This window comes from Trichoplusia ni, chromosome 16 (genome assembly GCF_003590095.1).
Source record: "Trichoplusia ni isolate ovarian cell line Hi5 chromosome 16, tn1, whole genome shotgun sequence".
NCBI lineage: Eukaryota > Metazoa > Arthropoda > Insecta > Lepidoptera > Noctuidae > Trichoplusia > Trichoplusia ni.
Window position 1 is genome coordinate 6602584 of NC_039493.1, and position 12566 is coordinate 6615149.

General features: G+C 36.1%; 1 protein-coding gene across 6 annotated transcripts in view; it reads left to right on the plus strand.

Moving 5' to 3' along the window:
- The window catches only part of LOC113502216, a 107778-nt gene that overhangs the window by 70999 nt on the left and 24213 nt on the right, over window positions 1-12566 (plus strand). For all 6 annotated transcript variants that reach the window (XM_026883673.1, XM_026883672.1, XM_026883676.1 and 3 more), the window contains one exon: window positions 3425-3489. The gene's annotated coding sequence lies outside the window, so the exon portion shown is untranslated. The remainder of the gene's footprint in view (window positions 1-3424; window positions 3490-12566) is intronic.

Below are 12566 nucleotides of genomic sequence, written 5' to 3' on the forward strand. Positions count from 1 at the left end.
CAAAAGTTTGATTGAACTTTAACTGGAATTAATTGATAAAATTCTACAGGACCATAACAGCTGTAATCTATCGGGGAATCAGTTTTATCGATTAGCGAATCGATAAAATGATAACACGCTGTTGCAAGTAGACATGTTACATATTATCAACTAACGAAAGCTGGCATTGAACTTATTCGTTTCGTCCTTTGATCAAGTCTCGTGACCAATAATATAATTTCATCCCATCAATTATTATTATATCTATACTTCTATATTACTAATATATAAAGCTGAACAGTTTGTTTGTTTGTTTGTTTGAACGCGCTAATCTCAGGAACTACTGGTCGAAATCGAAAAATTCTTTTTGTGTTGAATAGACTATTCATCGAGGAAGGTTATAGGCTATATATCATCACACTGCGACTAATAGGAGCGAAGATACAATGGAAAATGTCAAAATAACAGGGCAGGTATAAATCATAACTTATATCTTCTACCCACGGGGACGAAGTCGCGGGCAACAGCTAGTCTGAAATAAATTACATCTGTATGAGACTGTCAATAAGCATAATCGCTTCGAGTGCGGATCCAAACTCTTACAATACATTGAAGTAAACGTCACTTGTCTAAAAGCTGTCCATATATTGAAAGAGCAGAATATTATGGTTAAACAATATTCTGATTCTGTTTGATTGTTATGCAATTTCTTTAAACAATTCTATTTTTCTGTGATTTAATATTAAAATGAATAAATTCACGTTTCAACCGCGAAATAACTTCGATAGTTTACGTAATATAATTTTTCACATTAGAATCGATTTGCAATTTCAATATCGATTCGATTTAAATGAACAACAATGAATTCTACTGTACTAGTATACACTTATCGTATTCTATTGACTATTCCACAATTCATTTCATTTCAATACATTTCTTTTATTCATACTTTTAAATGTAATATTTTGCTTTGTTTATGATTCACAAAATGATGAAAGAAGGATGAGATGAATTAAAAAAACGGTCAAGTACGAACCGGTTTTGAAATACTGAGTTTTAAGGTTTTACACAAATAGGATAAAAGAAAACAAATTTCCAAAAAATATCATTTTAATAACCGGACTAATCTTTGCGTAACCACGCAAAAAATAATCTGTCAAAATCAACTGCCAAACTGTTTCAATTCATATCATCCATAAAAGCCTTGCAACAGACAGACGGACAACAGAGCCATAGTTTCAGGTTTCCGTTAACCCTAAAAAGTCTTATTATTATAAAGAACCATTACTCAAAGTCTTTAATACTAAATACTCCTTTGTTACTTTAAAGTACTGAGTGATCTATTAGCGATACAATAAGCTAACGTCACCGCAACAAATTACATAAATGTCAACGTTTTGTTTGTATTTGAGATATTATCTCTTTTGTACTGGCGAAAGATAAAAGGAACCATCTCTTGCTAATTGTTTGCAATTTGTTTTTATGCAATGAGAACCTCGTTAAGGAAATATTTCCTGGTAAATTGGTTTTCTTACTATATTGTTTGGATTTTGATTTGTTTTAGGTTATGGTCTAAGATTTTAAGATACTATACTTTTACATGGAATAAGTTTAGTATGAAACCGATCTAGGTTTTATTTTATAGAATTAGACACTTGCGCAGATTAAGCAGCGTAGTACTTTTTTAATAAAACATCAAGGAGTCAACATTAGCTAGGGTTATTTGAGACCACGATAGTGCGATGTAACTTTGCCCCCTGTATTGTCCGAGCCCTAAACCAAGGCCCCCACAATAAGCTTTAGTCCGTACTTTTAAACTAAATAACAAATTGAACAAGTATTCAATTTGTAATACAAACGCCGATTCAATTTCGACTCAACTTCGAAACATTTTCAAAACTCTAACTAATTGAATTGAGTATTGCCACATAAGCCTGAGGCTGTCTTTCATCAGTGTTGTCGCGTAATTAAATCTAGAGAGATGACTGATCAAGGCCGTCTCCGATAGCCAATCAGCTGTGAAGCGATACCGAGATTAGGTGCATGGAAATCGTCGTAAAAACGATTTAGAAATTTTAATTTGTCACAATTAGTACATTGTTTTAGCTCCACAGCGTTATTTGGCGAACTTTGTTCTGCTATCCCGATTTGTTAAACTAAACCATCCAGGGTGCCACGCAAACGTTATAGAAAACGAAACGAAATCAATCAACTCATACATCACTTTTAGCCGACTGCTTTAAAGGAGAGTAATGTTTTTGCAGCTGTAACCGACGACAACGAGACAAACCGCAAGAAACAACTAGTATAAATATAACAATATTTATATCTAGATTTTACAGCAGTTAAATATATCTACAAAAACGGATTGTTGTGTAAAGCTTAAATAATTTATTTGGTAAACTTTAGGGTGACGTTTAATTATACCCTAGTAGGAGTGTTTGTAATGATTTGGCGCCCACAACACCGATTATGGTCACGAACACACTTCATTATTAAATATTATGCTATTCATAAATTAAGGTAGTTTCTGAAACTATAAATATACATAAAGTACACAGATATGTATAATACCTAATGCTTGTAAACAAAGCCTTTGTTTCTTCGAAAACTTTCATGCAACTGCACATTTTTTGTTAGATATGGTAGTAGGTAAAAAGATTCACCAAATCGCGTTAAAAGATGAATGTTATGAAGACAGAAGACAGAAGAAGTTTGTACGTATGTAAAAAAATCTTAATAAACGAGTGTGTAAAAATGAGCTTTTGTGTAAAAATGTATGTGTGAACTGTTCGTCTATTGTTTTTAAGAATACTACTAAAACCCTGAGATAAAACATAGGCTTTAATATTGCGAGGTATAAGCGACATCCAGGCAGATGAATAAAAAGTTCCATTTAGTAAAATTCCTTATTCTTGTGATGAATGAAAGCTCGCTAAACAATATTAATTTTCTAAATGCTTCGTTTGGTTGGTAATCAAATACGCAATTAAGGTATCAAGGCGTTGCCCTTAAAGTTGTTATTAACTTAAACCAACAATTTACAATACTAGACATAGTTGTTTGTTATTAATTTAGTTTTCAACAAAGGTAGGGCTAATTAAAGTTTCTCGAGGTGTTAATAAAAAAAGAAGGAATTTTATTTAAAAAATTGGTCAAGCCTGAGTCACACAGACTAATTATGTTTTTCAATTATGAGTGTCATTCGTGCCTTTCAATCTGCAACTAAGATACAGACATATATACAAAACTATTACAACGAAACGAACACAAAACATCTATTAGATCTATTACTGAACAAATTAGATACTGCAAACTGCAATTACCTTAAAAAAACATACTTATATATCGCGTGCAAACGCACACTTATTAAACAATCACGCTAAGCAGATCGAACAGAGAATATGTACCATTTTACATACTAATGAGTGTTTCTTTGTTCTAGGTTTTGTTCGGCGTGTCCGGTGCGCGTATGATCGCGAGCTGAGGGATCTCGGCCGAGCGTAGTCGGTAAGTGATCTTCAGCTGTTATTATCAACTTCGATTATTTGACACAATGTGAAGTGAGTGGGTGATCCTTCGGCCTCTTCAGGCCGATGACTGGCGAGAACTGGCCAAAGGTCGGGTAAAGAGGCCTTCTCTGGTATCACAGGCCAAGACACATTTTGGGTCGCTAAGCCAACGCGCGGAAAGAAAGTGAATGTATAGTGGTTCCTGTTAGCGTTATTAGAGGTGAACATTGTGTTGACACTTGATATACATGGACAATGGAGGTATAGTGGTGGACTTAATACGAATTCACTACCAGTCAATCAAAGGGTGATACAGAGATCATAAGACGGGTGCATAATATAAAAAGAGTTAAATAACATAAATAACCCGGAGATAGATGCGAATTATACATAATACGAATAGAAATACATACTGTAATTATACTGCGTGTCTAAAATGATCTTCTTAAAGGACAAATCAAGATTATTGATTACTGAAAATGAGACTGAAAACAGAACCCTTTCCGTTAACGACGCTGGTATATACTGTGTGATCTCGCTTCTTCATTGGCAAAATTCCTTCTTCAAGGTTTGTTTTAAAACGCTGTTCTACGTACCCGCTATAAGCTCTTAAGCTGATTTTAGAATAACGCTGATCGCAAACTGACCTAGCGCTTAGAGCCCAAATATAAAACCTCCTGTGAAGGAGTTAAGCCATACACATAGTAAAGATGTTTCAAATTCCATGTTATAGATCATGTTATTCATGAGGCTACAAGTCACAAATAACAAGACTTTTTGTAGGAATAACATTTTTCGTCATAAACACAATCATGTGTTTATGTCAGATATGAAATATTACCTGTCAAAGATACAAAGATTGTACTAATATTAATGCATGTTTTTACGTCACAGAGTTCCGATTTCGCTTCATAAATCTTACTAGCACAAACACCTAGACACCAGACAAATATCGTTAGGTTAGACAAATATTGCGTGGAAGCTAGACTCATGGGGCATAGCAACAGTAATGAACGGGTGGAGTTTGTACTACATTTCCATTTTCGATAGCTCTGTAAACCGGAACTGAAACTTTGTGACATCAACAAAAAATGTGGATGTAATATGTGACGTTCTCGTGTCACAAAATATGAAATTAAATTCCTCCGAAACGGCTCGACCGATTCTAATGAGATTTTGTGTGCATATTGGGTAGGGATGAGAATAGGAAAATATCTACATATATTTTATAGCCCTATTTTTTTATTCCCTAGAACTGTTTTTTTCTGCAAAATTAGACGTGACTATAAGCATAATAAAATGTGGAGAACCCAAATTATTGATTTTTATGTAAACTGTAACAACTTTATAGTAGTCACTTGGTAGTACATTTTCTACATAGCTTAGTCGATCTGCATCAATGTGAAGACCCCAAGTGCCACGAAGGGACCACATTACTTGATAGATGAGGCAATGATATTGGAAGTAAAGGATTATCGATCCTTTCCTTCAATCCTGCAGCGGTTGCGTAATCCCTAAGACATTAATGGAGTGGAGACTAAGGCTGATTTCACACCTACTCGAGAGACCCATAAATGCCGAGACACAAAAGACACACAGTATCGCCTGCAGTTATCTGAAACTATTTTTCTTTTTCTTACTTCTTATAAAATCGTGCACTAAGGAATCTAATCCGTTTGTCGCATATGGTTTCACAAACATTCAATTCACATACATAAAGACACCCACACTCAAAACAAAGTATTCGAGGATCACACAAATGGTGTTCCACACGAAGATCGAAACGTCGACACATCGCTCACAGTGGGTTTGGTGTGGTGACCCACACCACTCGGCTATCCAGGTAGCCTACCGTGAACGGGGTCAACCCGGATAAGATCGCGTCCGGATTAATCCGCGTGGCTGTGAAACGATGTTTCAGCCGCGCACATGTGTCTCCATTCCGGGATTCCTTACGGACGGGCTGTACGGCTTTCCCGGACAACTGTGAAACCAGCCTTAACAAATCTCGTGGGTATTTTCTTTGGAAGAAAACCGTATCTATTCTTAGAACGTACTGAAAATAGTGCGTGGAATGTTCGGCTATCGGAAGCCTTGATCGTAATGAAGTGTCGGCATTTAAGTTAATGTACTGCGATAATGTCAGATTAGAAATGCTATTAATAAATATTTATTACGTACATGTTGTGGACCTTTAAGAAAATCAGTGCTGTTTTGAGGATCTTAAGGAAAAAGTCACCGAAGGTTGTAAAATATTAAGTAAATTATATTTTTTTAAACGAATTAAGAAACTCGTGCACGTGCACAAAGACACCCAGACTCAGGACAGATAGTGTGTATCGCACAAATACTTGTCCTATACGGGGATCGAACCCGCTAAACGTTGCCCTCTGCGGGTTTTTCGTGTTGACCTCACGTGCCGTCAATCTATGAGCTGAATGAAAATATAAAGTCGTTTTTAATCTTCACCCTTACCATTATTATTGACCTGATTGGCTTATCTACCCCTAATAATACCAATGTTCACTTAGTAATCTCCATGCAGTACCTACTTGTACTAATTAACAAACATTCCCCATTGTCTCTTACCAACTCTCAAAAGGAACAATCTCGTTGAAAGCCATCTGAATACCTGGGGCATGTACTCTGCGTCAACAAAGAACAAACACAATACTCCCGTCCCTTGTGACCATGGAATACAGGCAAGTTGTGGAAGTGCCTCTACACTAGCCTAATACTAGCTATATCATCGCCATTTTTATTCATGTTGTCTTCTTTGTTGCCTGTCACATGAATCATAATAATACCAGCCTATGTACAGCCTACTGCTGGGTACAGGCCCCTTCCTGTATAGGGGAGGTTTGAGCATTGATCACCATGCTAGGTCACTGCGGGATGGCTATTTTGAATCCACGTTTCCTCACGATGTTTTCCTTCACCGTTTGTCAGTCGGTGTCTTAGAACAATTTAGAAAGTAATTATACATACTTATTTGGGTGTATCTACAAACTGAAACTTTCGTGCAACGTTTCATATTTATATACGCTAAAATTTATTCGCCTTCAATCGTCAATAGTTATGACGCGCGGGAAGCCAGCATAACATTTCCTCCGACTTACCTATGTTCCACGTTCGTCAGACTTATATTCGGCATCCAGTTCTGTTATCATGACTCCCCGCAGAAACTACTTGGCAAACAATAGAAGCACTACTCTTAGAACTCACGAGCCTCACTCACTCCTCACTTTTTCGAGTGCTTTTGTTAATGGGTTTGTCGTATAATGGAATTGTGAGTCCTGAAATAGAACTAGAAAATAATGGAATGTTTTACAAAAGGCTATCAAGTCCGTATTATTCGAAGAATGCCTTTTGTCTGCTTACAGGCATATTTATCATGATCGAGGTTGGATTTGAACAAAATGTCGTTGACGGCAAAGTGAATTATCTATTACTCGCGTTTAGAAGAAGGTTCATATTTTAAGGTTCAATCGTGGTTTTATTGTGGCTAGGAAAATAAACAAATTGATGCTTGTCCTAAGTCTGGGTGTCTTTGCACATGTGACTTGAATGTTTATAAAACTCCCCGCGACACAACGTTTAAATTCTTTAAAGCAGGAGTCATTTTTTCTTTAATAAACATTAGCTTTTACCGTATTTTGATATGGCTTGAATCTTGTCGAGTTAATGTAGTAGCTTATGAAGTTTCATTTCTCACATATGCACCCGCATATTCTCAAAGACGGCGCGCCCGACTCATTCCCAGAGGGCTTTCAAACCCTACAGTAGCATACAACCTGTTTATGACGGTTGCGGCTTCCATTTCACACGTTTTCAGAAAGCTGAGTAATGTTCCCGAGATCTTCCCTTATAAAACGTAAACAGGCTTATATCATCTAATATGATAAATGTGCTGATTATAATTCAACTCACGTTTTAATATAACCAGCTGAGAATTATATAGGATATTGCTACTGATACTGAATTTCGACCATTTTTTGCCGCTCTCAATCGCTGTCTGCTACTGAAAATGTAAAAAATAACCGAATATAATTTCATTTTAAATGGATTTCGAAACTGATTAGTTACGGATACCAATTAATACGTTCTGCACTATTTTAGTATTAGATCTACAGACTGAATTAATAGTTAAGCTTTCGAGGTACAGGAAGATTGTGGTGCTTAAAATTGTCAAATCACGTGGCTTTGACTTTCAGTCAAATAAATACAACCGATTCGTTGAAAAACTTAACTTGTCTGTAAGCCTAGATCTGATATAGACAGAGTTTTTTACTAAAATATCGTTGCGACGTTGTAATAATAATAAAACATCTGCTACATTACCCACACGCATCCAACCATCTTAGATATTGTTCAGCTTAGGTTTCTTCTAACAACCTACATCTCGCATGACAAAACTGTCGTCTGAATAACCATTGTTGTCTTAGCCCAGCTCTCTTAGCAGGTCGTGCTTATCAAAGCATGTCGCACAAGTATCAGAGTACTAAGGTAATCGCTTCACGCTGTATGCCCTGACAAACGATGTCGATGTGCTCTTAGTTCATGTACCATTGTCATCTAGTCACTAACCATGTAGGACGTAGGTTATCTTGCAAATTCTGAAGAATTTTCTTAAAAAAGTTCTCGGAAAATTGTATCACTCCTTCGAAACTTTACAATTTCATTTCATTCAATTCCATTCATGAATGCAGGTGAATGTACTGCACGTCGCATCTCTTAATTGAATAGAATAAATAGTTTTGTTTTGTTCAAAGAATTCTTCAAAGATAGCCGTCTTCATGTTAGTTCACAAATTTTTAGTTTTTAAAGTATTTGATAGAACAAAAGATATTAATATTGGATTTTTCATACATAAGTAGACTAGATATATACTAAATTTATTTTTAGACGGTTTCATTTTCCGATAAAGATATTTCATACTCAATAGCGAGGCTTTCAATTACCCGAGTTGGTAAAGGATTTTCATAAAAAGACGCCTAGACTGCTCTGAATAGAAAATGAAGAAGCCACAAAGGTTAAAGGAGAAAAAACTTCGAGCATTCATTCTCTCGACTAACTTAACCCGATTTAGTTCGAACGAGATCGCGGAGAATTAAAATTGCAGCTTTATGTGACGGCTATTGTCCTTGTTAATTTGAAAAATCTTTAATCGAGTATATAATGGTTTTCTCTGTAAATGTTTCTCATAACTGAGCTACAAGTAAATCCCAATCTTTATGATTGCCTAATAACCCCAAATTGAATCAAACCTTTCACGATATGCCGCTTAACCTCGTCTTATTTCTTATCTTCATCAAATCTCCGTAGAGAATTCATTCAACAACCCAAAAAGGATCGATCCGACTACCCTAACCTCCAATGACGTCACACGCACCTTGATCCACGAAATCCCGTGCACAGCACATTTGTATCCGCCAACAAAACCAACGGACTGTAAGGGGTGGTTCACTTTCATCCTTGACGAATACAGGACGTAAATTTTCCAGAGCCTTTTATATTCCACTGTGGATCTGGGATGAATGTATTTATTCTTGCGAAAGTAGGTATTCGTCGGGAACAAGTGTTGCGCAAGGCTGAATGTGAACATGCCTTAATAAAAGAGTAATATTAATAAGGATTTTACTACTTATTTTGATGCTACCATGGTTGAAGCTTAAGTTAATGATTTCATTTAAATTCGTCAACCAAAGCACCTACCTTACATTAACCATTGAGGCCGACGTATTGAGAACACAAACCCGCCGCTAAATGAATAAGTATCCATTAGTTCCCCTCACCAAGTAAGAGATAAGAAGCTTACGGCTGAGCCCTCGCTGCCTTTATCTATTATTCCAGCGTGTGGAAGCAGGTAGATTGCTTTTAAGATACTCTTACGGTAGGCACTTAAGGAACATTCGTCGTGTACCACACAATCATCAGCCCTCAGATTAGTTCCTCGTTCAGGACGTATGATATAATTAATAAACACCCTTTTTTTGATCTAGACCTAGTGTTCAGCTCCCACTGTGTGTGATCCCACTACATATAGGAAGTATATTAGTCTTTAAAAGTAATCACTACAAACCTTGTATTTAAAATGAGGTGACCTAGTTTACAGATCCGATTAATGTAGCAAGGTTATTGGCTTAAACCAACGTAATCGCACTTTCCCCATACCATACAAACTTTATTTCAAAACTTCACCAAACTGTTTATTTTTTTAAAGTCTATTCGAACTAAGCTTCTTATACTTAAGTTCTTCAAATAGAGCCATGTCAGTCGATTACAGTTTCCACCGACTTTTTACTGCGGGAACGAACTTACCGAAACAAAAAACTGTCGTTAGCCGTTTTCGAACTTAAGACTTCTTGTTTTTTGTTAAGACTTGGGACTTGGAAGTTCCCAGCACATTGTGTCAAAGGCACAAGCACGAAATTTATTGTTCAACATTATTACGTAGTAAATAACGATTGTAATAATAGTACAAGAGCTCAAGCACTTTTCAATCCTCGTCTTATTTCCTCAGTATTTGTTTATTACCTGAACTGTGAGAAGACCCTCGACACTGTCTGTCTGATCTCTCACCTATTCGCGTTTTGCGTGACGTGCAAGGGCACTGGGGTTTTCACTGAAACGAGCGCTGTCATTATGACTCACGTTATGACAAATCATACCGGCAATTGCGTAAGTATCTGGCAAAAATGTTTGCTTTTGCAAAGTTTCCTGCGAATACTGAAGCAAGTTAATTTTTGTAATCTTTTGATATTGGAAATCCAAATAAAAATCTTTTTTACCTGAAAATTACGAGTCTTTGTCCTAGACTATAAAATATTCGTACGCTGGCTGTACGAGCAAAATATTGTGAACCTATTGTTGTACATAAAACACCTATTGTAACAATATTCTTTCAAATAAATAACTATTTTATTCTTCTATTCTATTCAGTTATCAATTCAAAGAACAGTTTCTGTTTCTCTTTTCCCACATCATTTGCAAGGAACTAAACATTCAACCCTATTTGTTTCTCATAAACACCTCTTAAAGTCCCAACCTTCATCACTATAAGATAATTCTCAACCCGACAAGGCACATCGTTTCTCGTGTAATTTTCCGGCATGTTCCCTCAAATTAACGTCAGTAAAGCAATCACGTGGTGTTGGAGAAAATAGATGGGTGACGAGCCCTCCTACAATATACTTGATAAAGATCTCATACAATATGTTTGTCACAATAGGAATTAACGCTTCTGTCTCGTCAAAAAAGCTTAAGCTTAAACTATATATTTTTGTGAAAGTTATTTATAAGAGAAAATAAAAAAAGTCTGGAACACTGTAGTAACAACTCTTATTCCATTCAACGAAAAGTTCTATCAAACGCAGCATACCCATGATAAAATTTTAATTAAACTTCGTACAGACGCGTTTGTTTCTAATGAACGAAAATTTACAACCTGAGACCCAGGTATTACGGATTGCTAGTACTTAGCTAATCCCCTTTGTGAGTTGTGAAGCACAAGCGACAAAGTTACTTTACTTAAATATGTTTCAACAGAAGGTAGGTAAAACATGTTTTTGTCAGTCTCAAGGCTGTATTGTAAAATTACGCTTTTTTGTGTTGTGACAAATAATGCTTAAATTCGACAAAGGCTTGGGTGATTGCATTTTTTTTGCTGTACGTTTTAAATTGGAGTTGAATTCATGAATGCTAAGATAAACTATTTGATTGAAATGTAAAGTTGGTTCCGATTATTCTTTGATTGAAATATGAAGCTGGTTTAGCATTTACAATAATACCACATACTACCAGTACGTCTGATCCTATTGATTAAGCTCTTGCAAGTAAGGTAGGTATATAAAACACAGACATTGTAAATATGATGCTCGATTTAATCCCCGAACAGTCGATGTTAACACGAAACAACGTCCACAAATATTTGCCCGGTGTCTGGGTTCGTGTGAGCACCGCTTGAAAAACCCCTATTACAACAATGTTTTGAATAAAATTCACTGACCGTATGTTATATGTGTCATTCATTCTATCCACATTCGTAGACCAAATGAAGAAGAACAGAAAAAATCGGGATGAAATTTGCATTTTCATCCTTAAGACAGTATAAGTCTAGTTATCGTCTTTTTTGTGTTTCAAAAGAAGTATACAGTTTTGTATTCGTATAGAGCTTTAAATTGTGGCCCAAGATATTTACTCCTAGACTACAAAAATTTAGAGCAAAGTCTCTTCCTCCTCCAACTTAAGACGGTACTGACTAATAAGACCGCTCGCGAACAGGATCGGTAATATCCTTTGTTATAGAACCATGTAAATTCTCGCCTTTTGCTTAACTGAGAAAATCAAAATTCAGAGCGATATTATTTTTCCTAATTTGAATTGAACATCGCACTTTAAACAGATTTTCTGTTTAAAGCTAGTTATTATTATAAGACGTCGTCTAGCGGTGCGTGTTTGGAAAAATAACGCTGAACTCTGAACTGAACCACTGAACAATTTGTATTGCCCTTTTTTATCGACTCCCGCACTAAGGAATTTAGTCCTTGTGTCGCGGGGGTTACACAAACATTCAACCCACACCGCATTAGACACCCAAAACGTTTTTAATTTTCAGCCATTTTTGGTTTTTTAATGTCAAGTCCTACCTAAACCTTTGAGAGCCGCTATTTTACAATATGATTTATTTTCCATAAACACAAGATCCACTAATCAACTCTACAAATGTATTTATACTTACCTACCAATTTAAGCAAGCTTTACACTTTACTTTAAGAACCTCATTAATTCCACATGCTCCTAAGACGCCTTCATGGTAATATCCTCTTTACCTCTACAGGTATATTCTCCATCATGAGCGCTACTCACAACTACGTTCAGTCTAGGCCAAACCAGTTTATCCTGTAATTGAATCCCGCCTGTAACAACATACACTTTATAATATATCCGCACACTCAATTACCCCCGACGCTCTTTGTGAACACTTCAATGAAAAAGCCAGTTTCAAAGGCAAATGTGGAATTAATGCGTCGTAAATTCAGCTGTGAATTTATATGTGACATGAAAAGACTGCGC